The 15,392-nt window shown below is 34.5% G+C and overlaps 1 non-coding gene across 1 annotated transcript; it reads right to left on the bottom strand.

Moving 5' to 3' along the window:
- Positions 1-10,290: 10,290 nt before the first annotated feature.
- On the bottom strand, positions 10,291-10,372 carry TRNAS-UGA (transfer RNA serine (anticodon UGA)). Its single transcript has one exon. It is a non-coding gene; the product is annotated as a tRNA-Ser (tRNA).
- Positions 10,373-15,392: the final 5,020 nt, after the last annotated feature.

Here is a 15,392-nt window from a genome sequence, read left to right as displayed (position 1 = left end):
AAAGATGTATTAGCATAGTTTTTCAATGAATTGCATTGTAAGGACAAATTTCTTCCGCAATAAAATAAATTTTGATTTTATATTATTTATTTATCCTTGCAATGGCGTATATGAAAAATTGATGTTTGAATGTTTCTATTAGCAATAATGGAGTTGATTCTTAATAATGTTGTTTATGCAAGTGTCGAGAATTTACCAAATAGGGAGAGTTTCTCATCGCCCAAGTTTCAATTGGACGGAAACTTTGAATCATGCAACTTAGTTGCACGATGAATGAGAAATTTCATATTTGGAAATTAGACTAATTCATTGACAAAGTGTCAAGTGAAGGACTAGGAGATCGAGTACACAAAGTTGTGTGTTGATCAAAGTCCACCATAAGAGTAACGAGATATTCGTCATGATTTACTAAAGGTTTAGTAAATATGATTATACTTATAAGATTAAGTGTAGTTCTGAATTGATTGAAAAAGGTTAAATCAATAGTAGAACGAATAACAAGAATCAAGTAGGCAGAGAGATAAAAGTTTCTCCATTCTAAGAAGAGGGAGAGTACCTTTTATGCCTTATGATAGGTCTTAATGATTAAGAACCATATCTCAATTGATCCTCTAAATGAGTCTTGGTACAATTGTATGTCCAAGAAGAGGAATCAAAGATTGAAGAAATGGTCAAATCAAGAAGTCAATCATACTTCATTCCAAAACAAGTCTTAGAGTTAAGATTGTGACAATGAGTGAAAAGTATTAAGAAGGTTTAAAACATTCATTAAATGTGGTAAGTTGTGATGTCTTAGATAAGACAAAGACCAACTAGGACCAATTTATGAAGAGTTTTGATAAAAGCTACACTAACTCTTGAATATTTGTTTGTCAAGAAATGTTTTGACAAGAGAATCTTATATGTCAAGGAGTCAGTGGGAGTCTTAATGGTCTTGAAAGGGTTCAAGAACAAATCAAATAAACCTTATCAATCATCACTAGCACACGAGTTGAGGTTTACAACCTATCGTGTTGGCATTATTTTGTTTCTGTGCCAATCCAATCGAGTTAATTATGCATGTGAGTCCTATGAGTTCCCATTTGAATGCATAAAAGGCAAGGACCTTGATCGATGGAAAGTACATTGATAAGAAAAGGTGAGCTGCTTAACTACTTGGAAGACATGGTGGGCAGTTGTGCTACCATAAGGCAAGAAATCGAGATTAAGAAAGTTCGATCCATATGAGTTTGAATTTGTCGTAAACTTTGGTTTTAACAAATTCACATGGATAGGAACACATACACCGTTTAAATCTAAGTGTCATAAGATTTCCTCCTTCATGAAAATGATTGTGAGGAAATACTTTCACTAAGAAAGATTTTAAGAAGATAGTGATTGTAAAATTGCATTCTCAAATTCGATTATGGTTACGGTATCCCTTTTCATGATTTGAATTGTGAGGTTTGGCAATTAGTCTTAATTGTTTAGACACACATATGAACTATCTAAGGTAAAGGTGTATAAGTTTAAGAGGCCTTGATAAAAGATTATCAAAGCACTAAGTATTAGAAACATGAACTTAAGAAATTCAATAAGCATTGTTTTTCTGAAAGGTAAGTTGTTTCTGAATACATGTCAAAGCTAGTGGGAGCATAAGTGTTATGTTTATAATAATCATTGTGATAGTGGGAGCATAAATGTTATGATTGTATGATTATTAAGGAAAGTATTGCAAGGTTAGCAATATTAATTATAGAAAACAAGAGTCATACTTTGCAAAGTCGCAATAGTTGAAAAGTTGTTTTGCTATAATTAAGGGAGAGAATATTATGCTTCATTTCAAATCTAAAGGCTTAGGTTGTGGAATGTTAATAGTGTGTTCTTAAAATTTCGATTATGATTACGACATTCCTCTTCACAATTCGAATTTTGAGAACATAGCAAATAAGACATTATGTGTCGTGTCCCATACGCTTCGGGTATAGGATCGATTGCAAATGCTTTAATGATTGACCATTCTAAAATTTTCCAAATGTCTAGCGCATTTAGAGGGAAAAAGGACTAGAATCGGTTTTGACTAAAATAATTAAACAACTATCAAAGGACAATCCAAAGTTCGACGAGGATTGGTCGCTTGTGAGTAGTTGGAAGTATAGTATTGGAAAATATGGAAATGTTTCCATATTGGATGGACCATATCGACTTTATTATGAATAGAAAAGATTCTATTAAGAATGAGTTGTCATATGGAACATATGGAAGTGTGTCCATATTGGGAATTGAATATTGAAAATCTATGTCTAGATTAGAAACCTTTATGCAAAAGGATGTTCAAAGGAATGTACTTTGAGTGAGAGACATCATATCTAAGGAATTGTCTTGTAACAATCTCCGATAAAGGACTTTGTAATATCATTGGCAATAGTCTTTGTGACTTTGGTGCAGTGACATTACGAAAGGATAGTTGCATAGAATGTTAGAATCTAGCATATTCTATAAGTGGCAAGTATTTGATACTCTTACACTTATGAAAAAGGATTTGGATTTGTTAAATGAGAATGGTTGGAAATGTGTTCAATTTGATCTATTTCACAAAGTAAGAACCATAGGTAAACATTGTGTGCATGCTAGGAGCATGGGACAAGTGTTGTAATTCTAGTAAGAAGTTGATTACCTGAAACGACAAATAATGAGTAATCAATATGGTGATAAATAAAAGGTGTTTTATTTATGCTCAAAGGGTTGAGGCCATATGGGATTAGTATTATTTTTGTGTTTCACATTTGCATGTTTTGACTTCCAGAATAATTGAGTTTATTAAGAATAATCGAATTATTCGAACGGGCCACAGTCGTTCATATGTTGGAAGTAGATATGAATGAAGACTGTCGTGAATTGGTGTGTGGAATGTCTAGAAAAGTATTAGACATAAGCAAGTGTTTGCTGCAACGTTCATGAGTGCTTACGAATATGATTTGAGCATTGGATTAAACCCACGCTCACTTGGATCACTCCATGGATTGTATCACGAGTGATTGGTGAGACAATAACATCTTATATTCTTGAAACCGAGATATGTGAGTTGTATCTTGCAAATCGGTTGCACATTGATAATATGTAAACGCACTAGTAACTTGGTGTTATAAAACATATTGTTGTGTGTGATTTGGTTAGTGAGTGCAAGCAAGCATTGTATCAAAGTTTATCCGTTCCTTTTATTCAAAGTAGGATAAGAGCGATATCTTTGGGCCCCTCGATGGTTTAGTGATGACAAACGTAAATGCTCGGCCGGGCTAGGGCTAATTTGATTTGTTCAATTAGTATGTCGTCATAAATCAGAAATCAAGATATAGTACAAAGAGAATGATTTGAAATCATTTCTCATATGATATCTAGAATGGAGGAATATATGATCCCTTATCTAAGGACACGCGTATCTGATAGGATCAGAGTTGACAGCGGCTTTGGAAAGCTACGATTGCAGATCAGGATCTGAAGTCATACGCATAATAGTTATTAGACTTATCCAAGTGGGAGACTGTTGGATTAATGTCTAAGTCCATAACTATTTTGGTATGTACTTGACCCGATGGTGCATGGTCCTTTTGGGTTGCCTTCACCGAAGCAACTTGATAGGATGAATTATGGAGAGAAAGGATTAAATATGATTTATTAATATATTATGAGAATAATATATTAAAGGAGAAATCATATTGTTTAATTAATATTAGTCAATAATTAATTGGTAATTAGTTTTGTGACTAAAAGAGATTAATTAAACTTAAGGGACTGGAATTGTAATTATAAGATAATTGCAATTTGGGCCATGGATTGCCTTGAATCAAGAGGTGGACGAATTCTATGGGGAAACCCATAAGGAAATCGCCCATGGGCTTGATTAAAGGAGTCTATGGGTTGCTTAGGGCTTAAGCAACCAAATTAGGGTTTCCTTGTTAGATAACCCTAATAGTCTCACTATATATAGAACCCTTAAGGCTCAAAAACGTGGACAAGCAACCTTCTAGGGTTTTTACACGGTTTTGGCAGCCTCCATCCTCTCTCCTCTTCATCCTCTTGCTTATGGTGTTTATGAACCATTAGAGGAGTGACACTTGTGACTCTAAGCCTTCTAAAGTCAATTCAAGGAGGAATTGGGATTGTTATTGCTACATAACAATCAAGGTAATATCATAAACCTAATTATATGTTAATATTGAATTCCATATGCTAGAATTAGGGTTTATAGTCTTGGATTCAAAGCATGTACAATAGAGAAACCTAGATCCAAGCATTAGGGTTTGTATGAGCACATAGGATGTCTTATGACCAAAACCCATCAATAAGTTCTTTCTATATCAACATGTTTGGAGGAAGAAGCATTTGTGCCAGATTTAGTCAAAGATGTTTCCGACTTGTACTTCTTTCTTCGAGGAGGTGAGGCAACAACAGGCGGACTATTTCGGACCGGACTATGTTGCGGTGGGGGGGACTCTGGACTATTTCGGACCGGAGTATGTTGCCGTAGGAGAGACTCTTCATGGTTAAGAGTCCAGTTTACGTAGCGAACATAAAACAACAACATTAGCTCTGTCGGGTTTGCCACGACAGAAATAGGTTGGTTGTTAGGCTGCAAAAATTAGATTGTTACTTTAACATGAAAAACATTGGAATTTGTAAATATATATAATCCTTAATATTAAAAGCATACCAAAGACACGTTGATTATTCGACAATATTGAACCCAAGTTAATAGTGTTTTACTTCTCCACGACCTCATCTGTGGTAATTATGTCGGCGTGTGTATATAAAATTGGGTTGCCTCGAGGAACGTCTCCAAAATCCATATCTATGTAAAAAATGTAAGCATAAACGGAACTATGATAGCTATTTAAATGCATTAGAAACTAACCTTAAACGAAAGCATAAAATCGGGAATAGTATACTTATGTGCTTTCTTGGATTCGGGATTGGCCTGCTTGAATAGTCTAAATTCTTCTATTTTCTTAAACATTCCACGCATCAACCGCGAAATATTGGTCCATAAATATGTACCCCATGCAAACCTGCAATTTTCAATTTATTTTTTATAATTACTAATATATATATATATATATATATATATATATATATATATATATATATACAATCTGTAAATGTAATACATGTTCCAATCATCTATATTATCAGCAACCTTGTATACTGCCACGGGAATGCCCGTTTTAACGTCCCGTCCGTGGAGACCTTTCAACATAAAAACAAGCTGGATAAGCATTACAACATCTTCATCCTGAAGTGAAATAATTCAGAGACATAATGTATTCTTCTAAATCTTTCAGCCGCAAACATGCATCAGAAATGTCTGGGAACAACCGAGCACGAAGATTTGAATTTGACCGGCCTTTTTCGTCATAGAGTAAATCCACATAAGGACCAACTTTTAAACGACAAATGAGAATATATTCAATTTCACCAAAATCCAATTGCATCCCCTGTATATCAAAAAGAAACCTCCCCATTTCGAATACTTGTTGAGACTTACTTCATGCAACATCATCAAATGCACAAGTAAGGGATCACCATGTGGGATTTGCATTCCTAAGAATATTCCAAATGGAGAAGCTTCGAATAATAGTCGTTGTGATTGTGTTAGGCGCGAAAAATAGTCTTTAATAATAGTAGCTACCACGCATTTTAAAGTTAAATCCGCTTTTTGATTGAGATCATCGTGCTACAAAACATAACATTTAATTTTATATAAAACGTTAGTAATTGAAAATAAATAGAAACATACTTTTTTAATATAACTAAATACCTCATATATATAAAGGAAAGTAAAAGGGCAGAATTTTTGTTTTTGGAAAAAGCATTTTTAGGTCATTCCGCGGTGGCTAGAGGTCATTCCGCGGAGCACCCTCTATGGAGTGACCTCTAGCCTCCGCGGAGACCCAATTTTTTTGACTTAGATCATTACGCGGAGGGAATATGCCACACCCCAAAACCTGAACAACGGAAATGTTCGGTGGCGGACGACGTCATGTACAGTATCACAACAATGCATAATAGTAAAACAAGCAACAACATCATCCATTGCATTAATAGTATAATTTTAATACAAGTGTGTTCCGTGTATAGTTTATAAGACACCAAAAATGAATAATCAAAATAAAGACGAGTCTTGAAAGCTCCATCTTCTCAAAACCTGGTCATCGGTATCTGTCTACTGGTGACCTGAGAAAACAAGTTATTTTGAAAGAGTATATCAGCATTAAAGCTAGTGAGTTCATAAGTATTTTGGTGCCATTGTTTGTATGAAAGTGTTTGTAAATGTTTGATGTAAATGTTTGTAAGTGTTTGTAGTAAATGTTTGTATCTCCTAGAAAATCCTATATTTTCTACTAAAAAGTAGCCTTCTACCAAGGCCCAAATGTTCTGTGTGTTGTGTTGTTTGTAAAAGTGTGTATCTTTCCCAAGTATGACTATTATTTCCAAAATATAGTTTACATTACCGCTTATGTGAGAAGATCACAATGTGAATGCAATGGGAAAATAACGATGTACAGTAGTATTGTATGTAAAGTAACTACCAATGTACTAACTACCTTAAACCAGATTGTTAATTAAGGTAAAATGTGATATGATTGTAACCATACTTGATCGACTAGTATAACACGACGTTCGAGACGTCGAAATGATATGACATTCGTCACCTGTAGACCTGCAGGTCCCACTGTAGCTAGCAGCAAGGTGTAGGATGGTCAGTCCCATATAGATCTATACACAAATTCACGCTCTCCATCCAGGAGACTATGGGTACAAAACGTGACGCAACAGTATTTTGTCGAGCCATGAAGTAGTATCTCACATTAATGTTATAGTATTATTGTATTTGTATTAGTATGTTCTCTCTGTCTAGTATATAGTATGTTCTCTAGTGTATAGTGTGTAGTATGTGTTGTTTCTCATTATAGTATGTACTGTTTCTCTTTATAGTGAGTATTGTCTCTCGTTATAGTATGTACTGTTTCTCTTTATAATGTTTGAACTTACTCATGTATGAACTGACTCTTGTATGTTTCATTGTTCTAGCAATAGTATTAGGGACTTCCTAAACTATACCTATTATAGTTTACTAGCAATGTTGTTTGTATGAATGAACATGTTTGTACACCTTTGCTACCCAAAGGTATTGAACTGAATGAAGAACTTTAATATCTATATACATACACATAATATATAACTAAGATTCAAACAACCTTTGGACAAACAACCGATACCCTAAGTCCACAACCAAACAAGTAACAAGAAATAAGGGGAGTTATCAATCCTAAGTCTTTTCAATCCTACTTATATAACTATATCTATATAGACATGATTTTGACAAAATATAAGTTTGAAAGAGTTTATTAAGGAGTGTTGCATATAAAAGAGTTTGTAAAACTATTTGAAGCAATTTGTTTGGAAACATAGTTTGAAGTATAAGAAATCTGTTTGTTTGATAGTTATTAATCACATGTGATTGATATAATAACTATCATGTTTCTACTTGTATCCCCCCCCCCCCCATGAAAGCATTTAAAATCATTTAAAAGATAAGTTAAGGGGTATGAACTCACCTGCAGTGAGTGATACGAATGAAAGATCGGTTTGTAGGATGCTAAGTGTCAAGTGAAGACTTGAGCACAACAGATCCTAATAAGCGTATAATGACACATATATGTATATAATTAGTGTTTATACAACTAATCATGTAAGGAAAACACCTTAGGGACTAGGAAACACTTATGTTGAAGTGTTACAAGTGCCAAGGGTTTCATACAATGGGTGTACGGCCACACAAGTGTGTGTACGGCCACTTGGGTGTATGGCCATGGAGTGTACGGCCGTACACTCCTTGAAGAAATGGTCAAAAAGTGTGTTTCAAGTCTATATCTTGCATCCTCTAAGTGTTCTTGATCATGTGCTAGTATAGAACATAAGTTTGAGGCCAATATGCACTAAACAAAGGGGTGTACGTCCACATGGAGTGTGTACGACTGTACACTCCTTGATGATCATGGTTTGGACGATTTCTAAGGAGTATATCTAGTAAGTAACAAGCATAGGAAGTGGTACTTACGATATAAAAGCCTTTTAGGGGTGTTTAAGGTCCAAGAACTTAGTAGGTGTTCTTGGTGAAACTGAAGAACACTTGAAGATCTACCAAAATGAAGTGATTTCATGGATGAAATCAATGATCCTTACAAGATAGTGAAAGGAATCAACAATTCAAGGGAAGAAACACTTACAATCTTGAAGATCTAGATGAAAAATCGGATGGTAGTTGAGAGAGAAACGAGTTCCTAGCTTAGGAGTGTGAAAAGTGATTAAAATGGCTAAGTCTCATATATATATATATATATATATATATATATATATATATATATATATATATACACATGAGAGTGTACGGCCAGAAGGGGGTGTACGGCCGCACACCCAAGTGTACAGCCATACACTCCTTATGTTGGAGTGTTTGGCCATTTTGGGAAGTGGTGAACTTGTGGAACCCAATTCTAAACCCTAACTTTGAAGGTACTAGGCTTAGAACACTCTAATTGACTCTAATCAATGCTAGAAGATAGCAAAACGAGTCTAACCTTGATTGATTTGAATAACTGTACAAGATAGAAATTCTGGGTTGTCACCGAATACTTCACTCTGCGTAGACTCCTCTGCGGACTGACGTATATATCCGCGGAATGGATCTTCCCCAAAATCGAACCTGTGAATCTTTACATCCCAAATCTAAATCTCTCTCTCTCTCTCTCTCTCTCTATATATATATATATATATATATATATATATATATATATATATATATATATGTTTTCAAGTAATCAATTGGGTTTTCGTAACAATTGAATCACGTACGACATTAATCAAAAGAGGGGAATGTGAGAAATACCCGGGAGCCGAATCCATCGGCTAAAATATCGGGGAAATTGCCCTCCATCGGTGCTGGAATTTAACTCGAATATAATCCAATCGCCGGCAAATGACGTCATCTGATGTCGTCGTCGCCGGAATCCTCGATAACTCACAGTGGACACGGAGGATCATTTTTGCCAAAGCGGAATCGAGGACCGGGGGGGACCAAAGAGGAGGATTGAATTTGTCAACAACATGAGGGTGAAATTACAAAACTACCCTCCTCCGCGGAACGCATGTCTATATCCGGAATTTATATTTTTCATGTCTGTATTTTTTAATTTACCCCCATTTTATGCTTATTGGCCGTATTTTCTCCTTCTAGAAACACAATAATGGAAACCGTTGTTTCACGAAAGAAAGCAAAAACTAGTGTTTCCAATGAATTAGAGGTATATTTAAAGAAGGTTGATATGGGATCTGATGAATTTAAGAACTATCATAATTTTAAGTGGTGGAAAGAGAAAGGTCGGCATCAATATCCTATTTTGGTAGAAATGATCCGTGATATACTAACTGTCCACGATGGTTGCAAATGCGAAGTTTCTTAAAGAATCATTTTGAACAAGTGGGACAAGGAGCGAATTTAGTTGAAGATGATATATATAATAGAAGTGAAGATTGTATTTCGTTTTCTGATAGCTCATATGAATATGGCTCATATCGAAGTGATTGATAGCTTAGATGAAGATGGCTCATATAGAAGTGTTGTTCTTGTTTCGTTTTGTGATAACTCAGATAATAATTATAATGGAATCCGTTCCACGAAAGAGAGCGAAAACTAACATTTCTAATGAACTAGAGTTATATACAAAGACGGATTTCCAAAATGTTATGATTTCTGATGAATTTGTGAACTTTGATATGTTGGAATGGTGTAAAAATAAAGGTCGACATCAATATCCTATTCAAGGAAGTAGTATGGCTTTGGAATTTGCTTTTTGTTTGAATGGCAGGGTTTTGGAGGAGATGAGTACGTATAAGCAAACTCCGCGATGGTTACAAATGAGCAGTTTCTTGAAGGAGCATTTTGATGATGGTGGACCAAATGTGAGTTTATTTAAAGGTGGTGGGTTAGATGAAAGTGAAGATCATGTCGTTTTGTTTTATGATAGCTCGGATGAAGAAGGATTCTTCTGATAGGGAAGATGAAGACTGGAAAATGGTTAAATACACTGTGATAAAAGTTAAAAGTAATTAATAGGAATACCAACAGTATCCATTTTTTGTATTAGGCTAAACCATAACCAAATTACAAAATATTAATAATTTTTTTGGGTTCGTTTGTATATAATTTATAAATCACATTAGCATTTTTTTTTAAACAGCAAAATATAAATTCGTCGACAGCAGGGTTCGAACCTGCGCGGGCGAAGCCCAATAGATTTCAAGTCTATCTCCTTAACCACTCGGACATATCGACTAGTGTAAATATCACAAGCATTTGTTTTTTATATACTATAGAATAGTTTATATTTTTATTATTATTTTTTGCTTAAACTGATTTGTTGTTGGTTTAAAATGTTTATTTTATTATTATTATTATTATTTTTTTGCCAATTGAATTGTACCCTATCTTCGATTGTTAACTTAAGGGGAGATTTAATACGTAGAGTATGATATTAGTACATAATTTATGTAGGGATTTAAGAGACAAAGGTTTATATATATATATATATATATATATATATATATATATATATATATATATATATATATATATATATATATATATATATATAGAGAGAGAGAGAGAGAGAGAGAGAGAGCTAGGTTCATTTGTTTAAACTAAGTATTGTGTTATCGTATGCATAAATGTGGGCCAATCAAAATTAAATAAAAAAAATTAAATAAATAAATAAATAAGGGTAATTTAGTAATTTGTTTAATAACTTCCAAAAATAATTTCTATAATCATGGTATTGACTTTTATTAAATCTCGTTCCCCACTTTATATAAAAACCGATTTCTGAAAACCCTAAATTGATCCTCTCATTAAACCGTTCCAGTTCTCCAAAGGATGAGCCACTGTTCATCGCAGTTGTAGATCGAGGGAAGAGGCATCTCCGGTGGCGAGGTGCGATGGATGTCCGGCGATTGCAGACCTATCATACCCAAAGATTCAATCTTGAAGGCGAAGAAGAAGATCTCGACGTGGTGGTGATTTACGCTACTTTAGTGTTGCCTAATGGGGGAACGGGATGATATATCTTGCATGGTTTGTAAAGATTTAATGGTTTAATAGCATTCTCCTTATGTGTTTTTTTCTCAGGTAGTCGCAATCTTAGAAGAAACGCGTTGGAGTTCGGGAGGACTTTTGTGGTGATGCCCAAAGGAACTCACCGAGCAACTATTGTTTGGTTGCATGGCATTGGCAAAAAGGGTTCAATGTGATTATCCATCTTTAGTTATATTAACTTTTAAGAACAATCAGTGGGCTCTACTCTTTTGGGAATCGAATATATTGTGATTTGACGATACATATATTCTTTTTTGGTTAAATGATCATGTTTTGTTCTATATATGGACTATGCATCGATGACTAATCTTCACAATCAATTTTTGGAGTTTTCTAATCGAGTTTTCACTTTGAAAGAAAAGCATATGCTTGACGTTTTAAATTGACTGGAAGTTAAAGTTATTTTCATATATCGAAATGTCGTGTTCCAAAAACAAATTGTGTTATTTTATTTGTTTATATAAAATGCATTAATTAGAACATAAACATCTTGAAAATATAACATCCAGAAATTTTTTTGTCAAATTTGACTACAAGAAGTGTCGTTTGCTCGAATCTTAATTGAATGTCTATTTGAGATTGAGTTGGTCCTTATATAAGCAAAGTAAGCAACTCTGCCACTTCCTAATGTAACGATTTGAAATTTTTATTCATTTCTCAAGAAAATTCACTCATAATTTCGTTATATATAACTACCACGTAATTTGATTTATGATGTAGATCAAATGGATTTGCCCGAGTGCACCAACACGTCAAGTAACTCTATTTAGTGGATACCCTTGCACTGCTTGTATGTTCTGTATTTCTGAAATCCTGTAGTACGTATTTTAAAGGTTATGGAATAAATGATCATGATTTTATGACATTCATGTTGATCTTATTAGGGTTTAATATTGAAAGCATGTCGGAAGATGCGTATGATGATTTGGAGGGCTTAGATGCTTCTGCAACACATGTTGCAAATCTCTTGATTAGTGAGCCTGATGATGGTATGAAGGCAAACATAACTCTTAATAACCCTGATATATCACACTTAAATTACAACATTTTACTTTCCAAAATATTTTCAAGTTGCTACAATTTTATGCTTGAATTTAATCTTATATTATTGGTTAATAATGATCAAGTGTTGAATACCATTATTTTTTGTAGGTACGAAACGAGAGATATCAAAGCAAAACATGATACATATGAAACTTACAACATTCTCCTGGAATGGAATCTTGAATTCTGATTCTGTGAGAATAGAATCTTGAAGATGAACATTGTATGGGATGAAGATGAACAATGACCACCAATCTTCCAAAAAGAATGGATTATTCTACCAGAATAATATACAATATAATGAAAAAAAAATATGTAATAGTATATTCTGATAGAATGATTCATATATTGTGTTTTTTGTGTTATTAATAAGTGTAACATTCGCATAGAATAGTATATAATTTTTTTTCTTTTCTAAGAATGTAGTGAAATTTTTTTTAACTTGTATCCAAAATTTTGTTATTCTTCAACAAGTTCATTAAATCAAAATATATATTATGTCAGAATGTGTAATTCTTGTATGGTTCAATCATATTTGTTGTTTTTCAATATTTAGTATTTACAGCTCATAATCCTCACAATTTCATGATTTATATCCACACTTCACTTTTTGTTTTTAATTTTACCTCCCCACCATATAAAGCTTATATGTTTATGGTTGAAACTTTAACTTTTTGTGGTGAATCTTTGTAACTTATGGTTTTGTCGGCTTTCAAACTGAAATAAATTGAATTAGAATTCGATTTTTGGTTTGTTCTACTGATATTTGAATGTGATTTGATTCGGTTTTTGAATTTTACCAAAAAAAATTCAAACCGACAAACCAAAGAACCTATAAACCTAACCAATTCCTAATCCTACATAAAAGTTTAACGATTTTTATTGGTTTCTTATAAACAAAATGTTTGCATACACACTATTCAAACAACTTTTATTTTTATTTTTTACAAAGTAATTTTTTAATTTATAGCAATTTGTAAAGCAAGTTTTGTCTTTCGTTAGATATGGCCAAATTAATTTGAATTCTTTTAGAAATTTAAATATAAATATTTAAAACGAACAAATATTTTGATAATATATACTAAGAAGCCTTCAGTACTCTTAGATGAACAAAAACATGTTATAGGTTCAACTCAAAACACAACTATTTTGTGATCAGTTAATTTTGTCTTGTTCATTATACTAATATGAAAAATGATAAGGTAAATGTCATCATAGCTTTATAGTATTTTGGGTTTTGGTGGATTCAGTCCCTTAACTTAATTTTTTGTTTTTTTTAAGGGATTAAAGTTCATAACAATCTGTCTATTTAGCCATCCTAACCGATTGTAGTTGGTTCATGTGCCATGTCAACTAAAATTGTCAAAATGCTGAAAGTTTAGGACCAAATATGTAACATCCATAAAATTCGAGCCAATTTAAAACTTTTTAAATAGTATAAAATCATTCAGTTATTACAATTTGTTTTCAAAATAGTTTAAACATCAGAGTTCCCAGAAATCATAATCATCAATCGAGGAAGTGTACGATCATGCCTTTGCCTTCCCGCGGTCATCCGTTGAACCTGAAACAATAAACTGAAATTGTAAGCCCGAAAGTTACCCCCAAAATACCAACCTCAACAATACCATAACCATATCATATAAAAAAACACAAAACAACTATGCATCTCGAGTCTAAAGTGTGACTGGTCCGCCTGCACCGAGCCTTCAGTACACCTAGTCCACTCTCTTAGTCTACAGTCTGACTGGACTACCCGCGATGGGCCTTCAGTCTATCTGGCCCACTCTCTGAGCCTCGACACGTCTGACCGCCCTCTTAGGGCCTTCATCCTATCCGGACCGCTCGCCGGGCCTTCGGCCAAACTATGTGCCCTCCCGGGTCTACAGTCTATCCGATCCACCCTGGGTATGTTGGCCTACAACACAAAACAGGACCCACCTCAGCCCAAACCCAATCAAACAACCATGTGCACATATAACAGATAATCACATAACAGTCCATAGACAAACAAGCCAATCTAGCAGATCATATAGCATAGCAACATCCTAACCATGATACCGACCTGACCGGTCACTAACATAGCATCATCCTATATACCAGGATACCGACCTAAACCAGGTCACTAACATAATACCATCCTAACTACCAGGATGCAAATCTAGCAGATCAATAAACATATCAACCAAAACCAGTATACAATCCGAGAAAGGATCGACCTTGGTGCCTTAGGCCCTGTTGATATAGTGAGGATAACTCACCTCGCAACGCCGATTCTGAACTGAAGAAACGAACTCCCAAACCACTATCTCACTGGAAATCCTGAACTATCACATAATAAATACCAAATCATTACACAACATAACAATCTAGGCTAAGGGTCCACTCAATTCATCATATCCATTATCTTTTATTGGGCCAAGGCCCAATTCCAAGTCCATAACCTTGAAAGTATTTAGGAAAGGCCCATTATTGGCCCAATTTACTAAATTGGGCCCAAATTCCTTATTGGGCTTAACCCCATGATCCACTATCACTAAAACTGCTCCAAAACATATCTACTCATAAAGTCCAGCAAGGCCCAAACCCTACTAGCCCAAAACGTAGCCCAAACCCAAAGCCCAAATCACCAAAAGTCCACAAAAGACGTACGATGGGCGTACCCCAAGGCTACACAGGGTGTACACGAGTCTCGTATTGACTAGAAAACGAGGTCATTTACCCAGTACGATGGGCGTACAGAACCTTATGTTGGGCATACGCAGGGTTTCACCAAAACCCTAATAAGTGCTTAATGGCTTAAGCAATTAAGCCCAAACTCCAGATCCAGTGACCAAATGTACCTAGGACTCATAAAGTCTCGAACTTTATCACTTTGGACGTCCAGAAAGCTCTTAATCCAAGGTCTTAATCCATTAAGACCCTTCTACTACATGCATGGAACATATTAAGCCATTGGGACCTCATTTTTATCACTTAAGACCTCTTCATGGTCCAAAAAGGACAGCTTATCTCGTCCAAAATGCATCATGCACCATATTGGGGTTTTTGGGACAAGAAATGGTTCCATAATGCTAGAAATATTAGATCTACGACCTATAAGCATAAAGTTTGAAGCTTTTTACCTTTTGGAGCTTCTAGGGCACAACACAACTTCAGA

The sequence above is a fragment of the Lactuca serriola genome, chromosome 7 (assembly GCF_051521515.1).
Source record: "Lactuca serriola cultivar US96UC23 chromosome 7, Lser_US96UC23_V15, whole genome shotgun sequence".
Taxonomy (NCBI): Eukaryota; Viridiplantae; Streptophyta; class Magnoliopsida; order Asterales; family Asteraceae; genus Lactuca; species Lactuca serriola.
The sequence above is the reverse complement of the archived record's forward strand: the minus strand, read 5'-3'. Positions and strand labels throughout refer to the sequence as shown.